The 14,206-nt window shown below is 46.8% G+C and overlaps 1 long non-coding RNA gene across 1 annotated transcript; it reads left to right on the forward strand.

Annotated features, from left to right (window-relative positions):
- Positions 1-652: 652 nt before the first annotated feature.
- On the forward strand, positions 653-2,765 carry LOC143134617 (uncharacterized). The gene is made up of 2 exons (XR_012988696.1): positions 653-807; positions 942-2,765. It is a non-coding gene; the product is annotated as an uncharacterized LOC143134617 (long non-coding RNA).
- Positions 2,766-14,206: the final 11,441 nt, after the last annotated feature.

Genomic DNA, 14,206 nt, shown 5'->3' on the forward strand with positions numbered 1-14,206 from the left:
AAGTAGTTTCTACAACTAACTGTTTAGCTACTTAGGGGTGAAGTAAGCAGTGTAGGCTCTACTGTCCACTGCTGGTCTGGACAGACAAAAGCTAACAATATTATTTTCCATTATTCAGTAATGACTTGACCATATAAATATTTTAATAAAGGTGTTCCATCCTAATGTTAACCTGATTCAATTGGATCTGTGTTTCATATGAATTGTTTAATACTGGGACATATGAAATGAATCATTATTAAAGGGGTGGTTCAGGATTTTGGACATAAGACCTCATTTCCAAGTAAGCAAGTGTGATATTTATCAGTGGAGACCGTTTTCAACACGTTTCATCCAGTCCTTCTAATTGCAGAGTTCGCAGGTGCTAGGCTAGCGCAAGTCAACGGTATGTGCTAGCCTGCCACTAAAAACAGTCTTACCCACTCCACAGTACACCCGAGGCAAATAAATTATAACGCCAGACTATCGATGTAAATGTCTGTATTGATACTGTTATTTCTAACGTTATTCTATCCTTGCATTTCAACGATCGCATTACATTTTGAGGGACTAGTTTCTTACCACGACGGAATTATACTTGCTCCGGTTAGTAGTACTGCGCCGAAAAGTAAACAGTAAAGCGCACTCCAATGGGGATACTTTGTAGCAGAGCCATAGAGAGAAAGAGTTGCGACACTCCCATTGGACTCCGTTGTACGCCTTTTGCCGCCTACTTCCTGGGTATGCAGCCTCACGTAGTTCCAAAAAGCCATTCTATGGCGTTGGACATCATTCACTTCCATTGCTGACTGTCGAGTAACTTCTGAGGTAAGTTGATTAAATAGCTACCTGTTTTGAATTGTGAAGTGTCTATATTGTAGCATAGGCCCTTTATAATGCATATACTGATCTTTTGTTGTATGTACACAGCGTAATTATATATATATTTTTTATCTTGGTAGACGACCGATTGCCTGCTAGTTTGTTAGCTTGACTTGCCTTCTGTGAAGGTAATGTTATATCCAGGGGTAAATTGATTAAATAGCTACCTCTTTTGAACTGTCAACTGTTTATATTTTATCAGAGGCCCTTTATGATGCATATACTGATCTTTATTTGTATGTACACAGCGTAATTATATATATGTTTTATCTTGGTAGACCACCGATTGCCTGCTAGTTTGTTAGCTTGACTTCGCCCTCTGTGGTAACGTTAATGTTATATCCAGGCGTAAATTCATTAAATAGCTACCTCTTTTGAATTGTCAACTCTGTATATTATATAAATAGGCCCTTTATGGTGCATATGCTTATATTTATTTGTATGTGCACAGTGCAATTTATATATATTTTCTTAACTTGGTAGACAACCGATTTTCAGTCATTGCCTGCTACTTAGTTATCTCGATTTTGCGAGCTGTGAAGAAGGTATCGCTACACCAAAAATTACGTTCAGTAGTGAATCTCTGACATATTTTATTTAGTAAATTATTGATGTTAGATTACTAGGATCATTAAGGTTGATTAAGGACGTTTTTTTTTAGGTTGTATCTGCTGAACCTGGCGGTGTTAGCTAGTCAGCTGAGTACTGTGTATCTGATGCTAGTAGAAATAAGGTTTGTTTAATTACACCCTTGAAAGGGCTGTTGGATTGCATGTAGGAATACAAATTATTTTACACAAAAAATTATCATAAGCCATAATGAGCTTTAAAATGTTTATTACTCAGACAGTAGTGTGACTAATTTGTTTCCCAAACACTGCTGCAGGCGGCTGCTGCTGGAGGCGATGACTGCTTGAGCTGGCTGGTGTTGGCGAAGGATGGTGATGGCGGCTGCTGCTGGTAATGGTGGCGGCTGCAGGTAATGGTGGCTGTTGCTGCAGGTGGCGGCCGCTGCTGGTAGCTGCTACTGCTGGCGGCTGCTGGTGGTGGCGGCGGCTGCTGCTGGTGGCGGCTGCTGCTGCTGGTGCCGGTAATGGTGGCTGGTGCTGGCCATGGCTGCTGGTGGTGTCTGCAGGTAGTGGCTGCTGGTGGCGACTGCTGACGGTGTGCCGGGAATGGAGAGGCCGAATACATCCAAGGATCCTCCCTCCCTCTCTCTCCTCAACCACTTTTGAATTTGCTCAGGGCTATTATAAGTGTGGTAAAGTATAGTATATTTGCGACGTTATAATATGTTGTGAATGGTTTGCCCTATATATAGTGTTACCTGCTGTGTCCATTGTTGAATCTATTGTCGCCCTATTTCGCTTCATCTGCTTTTTAGTGTCCAGGACACAGATGAAGAGGATGTTAGTATGCGTTGTCGAGAGGAACTGCCCTACAGTGACTGGCCATAGTGCATAGTGGAACTCCACAGGTGTGAGTCTGATGTATGCAATTGGCAGTCCTGAGTGAACTGGCTTGTTAGAATATATTTGTGCCCGTCTCAGCAGATCTTGCTGGACCACCAGTATCGTTGTTGTGGCCACTGTACGTATGTTTGTTGATATTATTCATGCTTGTTCCTTGTTCATGCTTGTTCCCATTTTTTTGGTTCCACACTGTTCATTTTTATCTTATGCCAGGTACCTTTATTATGAATGTTGTCCTTCCTTTCAGCCCTGATGCACTCTGAAGCCTGATGTATGTGGAGGATTTTTTTTAATGTATTAATCACTTATAATATTCCTCCCTGTTCCTTCACTTTGTTCTTGTTTTTCCAGTTAGATACACACATTTACACACACACACACATCTTGTTGTCTCACTCAGTATTTTTTATTAAACAATATTTGATTCATTCATCCAAGCTTAATGAGTTGTTATTCTTTAATATATTTGATTCTTTGTGCATGGCTTAGTATTAAAATTATCATGGTTGTGTGGTCAACTCCTGCCTCATCAGAAGAAGTGGGTGTAAATGCTGAATGGACTGTTCTTTCTCAAAAAAGCAAAAAGGTACAACGGAGTCCAATGGGAGTGTCACCTGTCACTGTTCTCTATCACTCTCTCTGCAGCTAACCTTTCTCTTACTCTGTGCATTAACCCAGAGCCGTAGAGAAAAATCTTAATAGCTCTGCACTTACCTATAGACCCAAACATATTCTTAGTCTTAACATGATCATGTTTCACGTTGTGGTCTGGGGGTGACACTTATCAGAAGTGAGCTAGCTGCTAGGCGAATGCTGAATGGACCACGGCAGACCTAACGCTACCACGAAGGTAAGCTAATGGCTGAATCGGAATTTATAAGCAAAATCACGGTAATCAATAATACAGCCCAGTTGCGATAAAATGAAAATCATGAGACATCTGTCATCACATGAATGATATGGAAAAGAAAACTTAAGTTAGAGCCGTTCTAGCCTGTACGTCTGTCCATGCGAACATGAACATAAGCTTTTCCCTCCAAAAATGTAAAACGTATCTAAGTAATATACAGCTTTTTCATTGTCACCCTGCCTCTCAAAATGCAAAACTGACATTAACAAATATGTAATCATGCAATAACAGCTGAAAAAGTAGTAGGGTGTATGTTTATATATATATATTTACCGTTAAATAACGCAATCGCTGCTGTCTGTCCCATAGAAGAACATGACAGCCAGCGTATGTTTTGGAACTATAGCGGTTTACACGAACCACGTGACTGCACTGGCGGTGACATCAAAGAGTGTCGCAACTCTTTCTCTCTATGGCTCTGCTTTGTAGTAGCCTTGGTAATATCAGTCCGCTGCTGAGATGCAAAATGACTACTACCAACTTCAGGGACCAAAGTATAACTATTGCAACGCGATGCGAGGGTAGTTGTATTTCTTACACTATTCTATCAACACAGAGATTTACATCGATTGTCTGGAATTTGCCTCGGGTGTACTTTGGAGTGGGTAAGACTGTCTTTAGTGGCAGGCTAGCACATACCGTTGACTTGCGCTAGCCTAGCACCTGCGAACTCTGCAATTACAAGGACTGGATGAAACGTGTTGAAAACGGTCTCCACTGATAAATATCACACTTGCTTACTTGGAAATGAGGTCTTATGTCCAAAATCCTGAACCACCCCTTTAAATGTAAATATAGAGCAGCACTTACCGTATGTCAGGGGTTCTCAATGTTTTTGGTTCCGAGGACCCCTTTTGGGGGAGAACATTTTCCGAGGACGCCCTCATAACCGTAAAAATTAAGCATGTCATTTGTATTCTCTGAAGTTGTGGCCTACACATTCATCAGCTAGCTGGCTAACAAATAAGCCAAGCTAAGCAGTAGTAGGAATGGTTCTTCATGACCTAAGTGAAGTTAAATGTGGGTAGGAGCAAACAGACACAGGGCTATATTTTAACGGTCTGAAACGGAAGTGTCTTTGCGCAAAACGCAAGTCACTTTGTGGGCGGATCTTGGGCGCTGATGCTATTTTACCGGCGGGATATTTGACTGCTGCGCCCGATGCAAATCTAAAATGGGGTGGTCTGAAGTAGCTACATTAATCATGGGTGTGGTTTGGGCGTAACGTGCAATAAACCAATCAGGGCGTCATCTCACATTCCCTTTAACAACAGGCACGCTTGTTCCATAGCTGATTGCTATTATGGTGGCGTATTTGCCAGGCGCAGCAAGGAGCGTTCACAGCTAATTTTACTGTTCAGTTAGGAACTGTCAGCTATTGATTTTTCCTCTTGACAAAATGTAATACAGAATTGTCACAAAGACATACTTTTTTGATGTTTTGGGATCACTCTCACTGAATCACGAGATTATGAATGCATGGTGATATTTTTGTAATCTAACATTACCTCTCTATAGACAATGCATATCTTCTCTCCTGTGCTGCCGCTGGGGCATTTGGGTTAAATGGCATCGGCATGCAATTCAACATCACGTCTCCTTAAGTCATCTAATATTTCCTAATTTATGTCATCAACACATCCGTGAATCGTGAAAATGTGTAGGCTACACTAGATTTATGCCTATTTTTTCACATCTTAATGGACACCACACTGATTTCCCTCGAGTGGTAATATTTTTCTTTGAAATTATGTATGGTTTACCGAAATGGGAACTACGTTGTATAGATGAGTGGAGCAAAGTGTGCGTTGCGCAGCACAGGCGGCCTGTGAGAAACAGTTTTCAAGTTGACCTAACTTTCAACTCTGCACAGTATATCCCATTAACTGCATGACAGTAGGCTATTTACAATATTTTCTGTTAAGTAGAGTTTGTAAACACTTTATCATCAACGTAAAGCACGCACAACATTCGTTTGAGCAGGAGAGAGAATGAATGGGTGCAGCAACTACAGAAATTGTAGCCATACTTGCTGCTTTCTTGTACTATTTGCTGGTTAACAGCTTATAAAAGCTGATTTAAGCTAATTCACTAACTCAAGACTTTAAGGCCATCATGGATATAAAACGTTTTTTGAAAATAACGAAAGGATGGAGGGAACATAACAAAGCTTGGAGTTATTTCAGATGGGCTACAACAAGGTAGGCAAAATTGTGGTGCTTAAAACCTGGAATAATGCTGATGTTAAAGCGCACGCGATGTTTAAAGCCATACACCACAACGGTAAATTGGAACAAAACTAAAGGTAACTTTAGCCTTTAGGCTATAGGGCTGTATAAAGTTGTCCAAATAATAGGTCATAATTAGGCGTTGTTGTTGTAAATATATTGTAGCAACCAGAGGGGGGAGACATTATTCTAGTTGAGCTAGTTAGCACAAAGGCTCATGGGACTGTTTATGGTTAAGATAAAAGTCATGTTTTAGTGTTATGTGCATGTTCACTTGCCTTCTGTGGTCTCCAGTGTGTGTGTGACTATTAATAGTGTCAAGTTCATGTTAACTTTTACTAATACTTTAACCACCGCGACTGAGTATCTTAGTGTGTTTGGCTATGTCTGCCCAGTATTGTAATATTGAGTGTTCATGTCTGATTCTAAATAAATACAGTACACCTTGTGGTCGTGCGGTGTAAGGGACGCAAGGGTTGTAAATTAACATAATCTGACTCACTTGCATCTTTCCGCGAGCGCTCGCCACATTGGTGTCAGAAGTGGGATTTTAATTAAAGAAAAAGGAAAGATGGATAAACAGATTAAAGAGCTAGAGAAAGCCATTGAGCAAAACTTTCAACTCCTGGATAACCTGGAGAGGCAATGGTCAGGGCATGCTAAAAAAGAACGCTTTCCAACCCACCCTGATGGTTCCAGTGCACCACGGCCATACCGCCCCCTAGAGGTTGGGAATGCTACTGCGGGAGAATCACTGCTGCCTGCTGCCCCTGGCCGCCCCCTAGTGGCGAGGAGGACCACCGCTGATGACACCCTGCTGTCTGCGACAGGCGCGGAACATCAACAGTCGTTCGCTGCCGCTGCCGCCAATGAACCACCACCACTGGTAACCACACCCAGACCACAACACCCTGCAGCCATGCCTAGGACACCAGCCAAGCTTCCTAAGTACAATGGGCTGACGCAGCTAGAGCCATATCTCTCTCAAGTGCAGCTAGCAGCATGGCACGGCGGCTGGAGCAATGAAGAAGCTGCCACTCACCTGGCCCTTGCATTGGAAGGAAAAGCGTTGCAGGTGCTCCTCGACATTGCCCCAGCAGAGCAACGAGACCTACAGGCTTTGACCATGGCGCAACAGAGGCGGTTCGGGCAGAGACTCCTCACCGACCAGAGCAGGGAGCAGCTAGCTAGCCGTCACCGCCAAGATGGAGAGAGCCTAGGTACCTTCGCCGCAGATGTGCAGCTGCATGCCCAACGTGGCTACCCACAATTCCATGCTGCTGCCCAAGAGGAGCTGGCCCTCTATGCCTTCCTGCGGGGGCTCGCACCAGAGAGGTTGCGCCAGCATGTTCGCCTCGCCATACCCCAGTCTCTCAGTGAGGCCCTTCGTGAAGCGGAACGGGCTGAAGTGGTGCTCTTGACACGGTCTACTCCTCAAAAGGGTTCCACACCACAACCACACGTCAGGATGGCAGACATCAAGATGACTGAATATGATGAGGAAGAGGCTGAGGTTGAAGAGGTTTACCAAGTCCAGCCTTCACCACAACGGTCTCAGCGGTGGCCTCCACCCTCCAGGCGTCGTCTACCTCGCCAACCAGACCGCTGTTACCGATGCGAGGAGCCTGGCCATGTTGCTCGAAATTGCCCAGCCCCTGCACCAAAGACCAGGGCCACCCACCATGCGGGAAACGACAGTGGAGTGGCTCAGTGAGGGGACCACCACTCCAGTCGCCAACCCCTCTCCGAGGCCAGTATGCACTGGTCGGCTGCTTCGGTCACACCAGGGGACTGTACCTGATTTGCCAAATCGATGGCCAACGCTGCCGAGCCCTGGTAGATACGGGGTCTACCATTTCCTTGGTGCGGCCTGGAATCCTCCCAAGCACTATCGGCCCCCTCCCAAAGGCGTGGTCCCCAACTAACACCCAGCTGATGACAGTGACAGGAGAGAGAGCAGACATGAGAGGGAAGAAGGGACTGAGAATCCAGGCTGGAAGCCTGGTGCTGGTGCACGAGTTCTGGCTCGCCAACATCCGAGACCCGTGCATCATTGGACTGGACTTGCTGAACCGTTGGAAGGCACTTGTTGATGTGTCCGGGGCAACGATTACCCTTGGCACTGAGACCCTGGCACTCCAGTCTGGCCAGCGGAAGAAAAAGCAGCCCAATAGCCTACGCACCAGCCACCAAGCAATGGCTGCTCTGCAAGAGCCAGGCCACTGTGCATCACCACCTGCCAGCACACCCACCATCACCCCTGAACAGCCACAGCCCTCCCCAGCCCCTATGACGGAGCCTGCTGTTCCCTCCACTGAGACGACCGAGGCCATACACGACTTGTGGCAACGCAGCAGAGATGGCCTTAACCCACAGCAATGCCGCAAGCTGAAACAACTCCTTGAGGACTACATGGACATCTTTGCCGCAAGAGATGAAGACTGCAGGCATACGGGTTTGGTCCAGCATGCTATCGACACCGGCTCCGCCAAGCCCATCCGTCTACGCCCTCATCGGCTGAGTCTTGCCAAACGGCAGGCGGCGGAGGACAAGATCCGCGAAATGTTAGCTGCGGGAGTAATCGAGCCCTCCGACAGCCCATGGGCAGCCCCAGTTGTCTTGGTGAGAAAGAAGGACAGCAGCTGGCGTTTCTGCGTGGACTATCGACTCCTTAATGCCACCACAAGGAAGGACTCCTACCCACTCCCACGCATTGACGATGCCCTTGACTACCTCCTGGGGTCCAGCTGGTTCAGCTCCTTAGACTTGCGCAGTGGCTACTGGCAGGTGGAGCTGGCCCCAGATGCAAGACCAAAGACTGCCTTCACCATCGGGCAGGGTCTGTGGCAGTTCCGCGTCATGCCTCCGGACTTTGCAACGCACCCGCTACGTTTGAGCGGCTGATGGAGAGGGTGCTGGCAGATGTACCCCGGAGCCGCTGTGTCGTGTACCTGGACGACTTGTTAGTGCATGCCAACGACTTTGACAGGGCCCTGTCAAATCTACGGGAGGTTTTCACCGCCATCCGGCAGGCCGGGCTGCGGCTGAACCCTGCAAAGTGCCGCCTGCTGACAAGGGAGACAGAGTTCCTGGGCCACATCGTCAGTGGCCGCGGTGTAGCCACCAACCCAGATAAGGTAGCTGCCGCCCGCGACTGGCCCACCCCAGCTAACATCAGCGAGCTGCGAAGCTTCCTGGGCCTGGCGTCGTACTACCGCCGCTTCATCAGAAACTTTGCAACTATCGCCAGCCCACTCCACTGCCTGACCGACAAGGGCCGACCATTCGCCTGGGACACTGCCTGTGCTGCAGCCTTTGCTCAACTTAAGAAGACCCTCACGGAGGCCCCAGTCTTGGCCTACCCTGATCCTCAACAGCTCTTCATCGTGGACACTGATGCCAGCAATGTGGGGATCGGAGCTGTCCTCTCACAGCAGGAAGAAGATGGGGAGCGTGCAGTAGCCTACTTCAGTCGTGCCCTGAGTCGGGCAGAAAAGAACTACTGTGTCACCCGACGCGAGCTGTTGGCAGTGGTCGTGGCACTACGACACTTCCGGCCATATCTGCATGGCAGCCACTTCCTCATCCGCACAGACCACGCCTCACTCACATGGCTGCTAAACTTCAAGCACCCTGAAGGTCAGGTGGCCCGCTGGTTGGAGGCCCTCCAGGGCTACAACTTTGAGATCCAGCATCGGGCAGGGCGACATCACGGCAACGCTGATGCACTCTCCAGGCGCCCCTGTGCAGCATTGGAGTGTCGGTACTGTCAGCGGCAGGAAGAATGGGGTCAGCTGACAACAGTGGTGGCAACTGCCGACCTCTCTGCCAATGAAGAGGGGCTGCTCCCATTTACTACTCAGCAGCTGAGGCAGCAGCAGGAGACAGACACCACCCTGGCGCTGCTGCGAGGCTGGCTGGAGGTGGGGCAACGCCCTGCATGGACAGAGGTGTCTGCACTGGGGACTGAGGTGAAGGCCTACTACTCCCAGTGGGGCAACTTCGAGCTCCACAACGGTTTGGCCTACCGGAGATGGCAGGCCTCTGGAAAAGGAAATGACCTCCTGCAGCTTCTAGTGCCCCAGGCGCTCCGCTCCCAGGTTCTCCAGACCGTCCACGGCTCAGTAGGAGCGGGGCACTATGGGAACGCCAAGACCCTTAACCGCCTCAGGGGGAGGTTCTACTGGCCTGGCTGCCGACGAGATGTAGACATACATGTTCACTGCTGTGACCTCTGCACCGCCCAAAAAGGACCAACACGGCACTCTCATGCCCCTCTGCAGCAGTACTTAGTGGGAGCTCCGATGGAGCGAGTGGGAGTGGATATCCTTGGGCCCTTCCCGGTCACTGATTCTGGCAACCGGTATGTCCTTGTGGCCATGGACTACTTCACGAAGTGGCCCGAGGCATATGCGGTGCCAGATCAGAGCGCCCACACGTCAGCAGAGAGGTTGGTGGAGGAGATGTTTGCCCGTTTCGGGGTCCCTGCCGAGCTCCACAGTGACCAGGGGCGGAATTTTGAGTCCCAGGTCTTCGGTGAGGTCTGTCGACGGCTTGGGGTGAACAAGACGAGGACGACGCCGCTTCATCCTCAGAGCGATGGGCTGGTGGAGCGTTTCAACCGCACCCTGGCCACTCAACTCGCCATCCTCACCAGTCAACACCAGCGTGACTGGGACCGCCACCTGCCCTTAGTCCTGTGGTCCTACCGCACTGCAGTCCAGGAGTCCAGCCAGTGCACGCCTGCTGCCCTTATGTTTGGGCGAGAGCTCCGGACACCAGTTGACTTGGTGTTTGGCGCCCCGCCTGAACCCGAGATTGCTGGGGGAAAAGAAATGGACTACTTTCGTAGACTGAGGGATCGTCTTCAGGTGGTCCATGACTACTCCCGCCAGGCCCAGGCCAACGCTGGGGTACGACAGAAGAGGGCTTACGACACGCGATGTCAGGGGCAACCCTTTGTACGAGGGGACAAGGTATGGATCTATTGTCCTGTCCGTAAGAAGGGGGTTTCTCCCAAGCTCCGCAGCCGCTGGCAAGGGCCCGGGGAGGTGTTGGATCGACTGTCTGAAGTGGTGTACCGGGTGCGGATGCCCGGCCAGGGGCGCAAGGTGGTGCTGCACCGGGACAGACTCTCACCTTACCGGCCCCTTGCCCCATCTTTAGTTGGAGAGGGGGACAGCAGTATCTCTCCGCAGGCTGATCAGAATGGCTCTCCTCCTATTGCACCTCCTGTGAGCCCCAGACGGCCTGCTCGACAGCGGAGACAGCCTGGACATTTGAGGGACTTTGTATTGAGTGATGGGGTCGCCAAGGACGGCTGACCCCTCAGGTGGGAGCTATGTAGCGACCAGAGGGGGGAGACATTATTCTAGTTGAGCTAGTTAGCACAAAGGCTCATGGGACTGTTTATGGTTTTAGTCATGGTCATGTTTTAGTGTTGTTATGTGCATGTTCACTTGCCTTCTGTGGTCTCCAGTGTGTGTGTGACTATTAATAGTGTCAAGTTCATGTTAACTTTTACTAATACTTTAACCACCGCGACTGAGTATCTTAGTGTGTTTGGCTATGTCTGCCCAGTATTGTAATATTGAGTGTTCATGTCTGATTCTAAATAAATACAGTACACCTTGTGGTCGTGCGGTGTAAGGGACGCAAGGGTTGTAAATTAACATAATCTGACTCACTTGCATCTTTCCGCGAGCGCTCGCCACAATATTGCATGTACATGTTGTAGGCTACTAATTTTTTAGGTCACCAATGCACGAACAAAACCAGGAAATGGACAAATATTATCAAGGCTATGAATGTTTCCGTCTGTGCACGTGGGTGTCTATAGATTGGTGTGCAACGCATTCATTCATGCAGGCCTGTGGTCATGCATGCGCCCTTAAAATAGCATCTGCATTTGCCATAGACTTTAGACCATGTGGCGGAATTGTTTTCTGAAACTGCAAAATATCAACAGTGAACGTTTGCGCCGGAACACGCCCCGTCTTTTCGCTGAACCGCCCCGGTGGGCGCAATCGAATTCCCTAATTTGCACGTAGTGGAGGGAAAAGTCCAATATGCGCTGACTGCAAAATAGGAAAGACAAAGGGCCCTATCATGACATTCTAAAGTGCATCGTCACTCGTCAAAAGTCTATTCAAATTTAGTAGGATGTCCAGTTCACATTGGGAGGGGTTTCGCTATCAAAAGTGGAGCGCATGGCGTAACAAGGTGTTCCTAGGTCTTTTAATCAGTCACATGGGTGTGTTTGGGGTGTAACATCATTTTAAACCAATGAGAATGACATCTGTCATTCCCTTTAACGGCGCAACGCGTGATATGTCAAATAAATACATCTGTATTTTGCATTCAAAGGCGCATTTGAAGGAGGCTGCTTGCGAGACCGTATAGAATACTCATTCTTAAACCATGCTTTACTAAAACCTAGCATAGCCTTCACGCATTTGCACTCGTCTACTCAACTCATTCGCAAAGTGAAACTAACTTCACCAAGGAGTCAGTCAACGACAAGACATTATATGCAGTTACTTTCACTATTGACTGACAATGGGTTACCACCGAAAACATAGGCTGGAAAAAGCAATACTTACCCTAATATTGCTCAAATGACTAAATAAAACAACATTTATCCTGCAGAGGAGTTGCTTATATCTCGTGACAGTGCGTCTTCAGCTGTGCTCCATACATGTCTCTCGCATCTCCCCTAATCACTTTTAACCGTCATTACCAATTTGCAAATGATGGTGAATAACTACTCATTATGAGATGTACAGTATTTCGTAATATCTTTGTTCTAATTATGTTTCCCATTGTAATCGTGCAATTTGTAATGCTTTGCATGGACGTGCGCTGGTGTGCGTTCATGAATGATAGAAGGATCGTGCGTGCACCTGCCAATATGACTGGTGACATGCGCTCTTAAAATAGCATATGAACAACTCGCCATTGACTTCTGACCAGGTTTAGGTGGTGTATGATAGCGATTTTTAGACAACGCGCTAGGCCCCTCCCTAGGTTGTTAATTGCCACACCCCTGGGCGCAATGCTTAAAAAATAAACGTGCAAAATACCAAATTCAACTTTGCGCGGGTGATTAACGAGTATTACGCCATGCGCTGGGGACCCAAAATACAGCCCAAAAGCAGTTTACAAAGTCAATTGCGCTGGGACGCACGATAGAGCCCACAATTTGCTTGTTTTATGGGTGAAAAGGGGCATCATCCAATAGATATTAATTTTTAAAATGATAAAACTCAACTTTATAATTTCAAGCAAATGATTTTGCGGACCCCTTGGCTATGGTTTTCTTTCATGTTGGACACCTCATACATTGAGTGACAGAACACCCTGATTCGTCATACTATATTTACATATTTGGTTGGTATTGTTGGATTCAGAACAACCCCACCTTTCCCATAAGCGATCATATGTGTTTCTATGATAATCCCTGGTAAAACAGCTACAAAGTAAATGAAAACATTCTGCATAGATATTCATTTTTTGCATGTCCACTTATTTTAGGTATGTGTTTACATGTCTCTATTCATTCCATACATCAAGATATTCACATCCAGTCTTTTCTAGTGGGTAAAGCAACTTCCTGACTATAAACATGCCAAGTTTCAAAGTTCTCAGAGCTTGTGATCTGCACTAATTTATATGCCTTAACTCCAATACGGACAGGCTATATTTTAGTCCTTTTTTGGATTTGGGATGTATAACAATATCTGTTAATTTAACAATCTTAGCAGTAAAATATTTTTAGCCAAGAATCCATTTCATATATGGGAGACCTTAGAGATGAGGAAAAACATTGTTGGGTTTAGTTCTACCTCCGGTAGGGGTATCTCAAAAACTAAAGCCCTTTCTGACCATTTGCCACTAATCTATCCGCAATCTCCTCTAGCATTGTTTTTGTTTTCCTTTTAAAAGTTTCTTATATTAAAAAGGTGAAATCAATGACAAGCCAGCTGGAACCTGCCACTCTCTCTCCCTCTCGTTCCCAATTAAAACAATGCTTAACATTCAAGTTAGATCTGCATAATGGAGACTGAGAGAGGACCACAATGCTGTGAAACCATAAGCTATCCATTGTAGTTTTCGGAAGTGAAGTGGAGTAATGAATGTCTCTTGCAGCAGAGCCGTATACGGCTCTGTCTTGCTGCGCCATCTGGTGGACAAACTATGTAACACCAATACTGTAAATCAGAATGTGATTGTGTGTACATGTGTGTGTATGTGTGCTTGTGTGTGTGTGTGTGTGTGTGTTTTTGAGAGAGTGTGTGTAAGACAGTCCTGCATTGTAGCTCCTCTCATCATCCTCCACCAGTAACCCTTCGCTCAACACCACCATCTACAGACCGATGAGTGTAAATGTACACACAAAGTCATTTATTATGACCGCCGCTAGCGAAGCTAGCGAAGTGGTCATATAGGGATTGTCAAAGTTTTTTTTTTTTTTTTCCGTCATCTACTTCGTCATCTAGCTTTTTTGTTTTGCTGTTGATTATCATATTATTATCATGTTAATTATATTTTGAAACTAGACCAACCGTAACTGACCATTTAATAGAAAATGGAAAATATGTAAAACAGTATGCCTTTTCACTTTAACTTTACAAATGTTGTTGTCTTTGTTGCTTATATGTATGTATGCCCTTTTTTTTATTTTTACTTTAGAATAAATTATATTATATCCTCAGTGGAAAGCGAGTGTGACTAAT

Source organism: Alosa pseudoharengus, unplaced genomic scaffold, assembly GCF_046254945.1.
Source record: "Alosa pseudoharengus isolate Yale_2024_CS ecotype anadromous, Long Island Sound unplaced genomic scaffold, YU_APseudo_1.1 YU_APseudo_1.1_scf_2, whole genome shotgun sequence".
Taxonomy (NCBI): Eukaryota; Metazoa; Chordata; class Actinopteri; order Clupeiformes; family Clupeidae; genus Alosa; species Alosa pseudoharengus.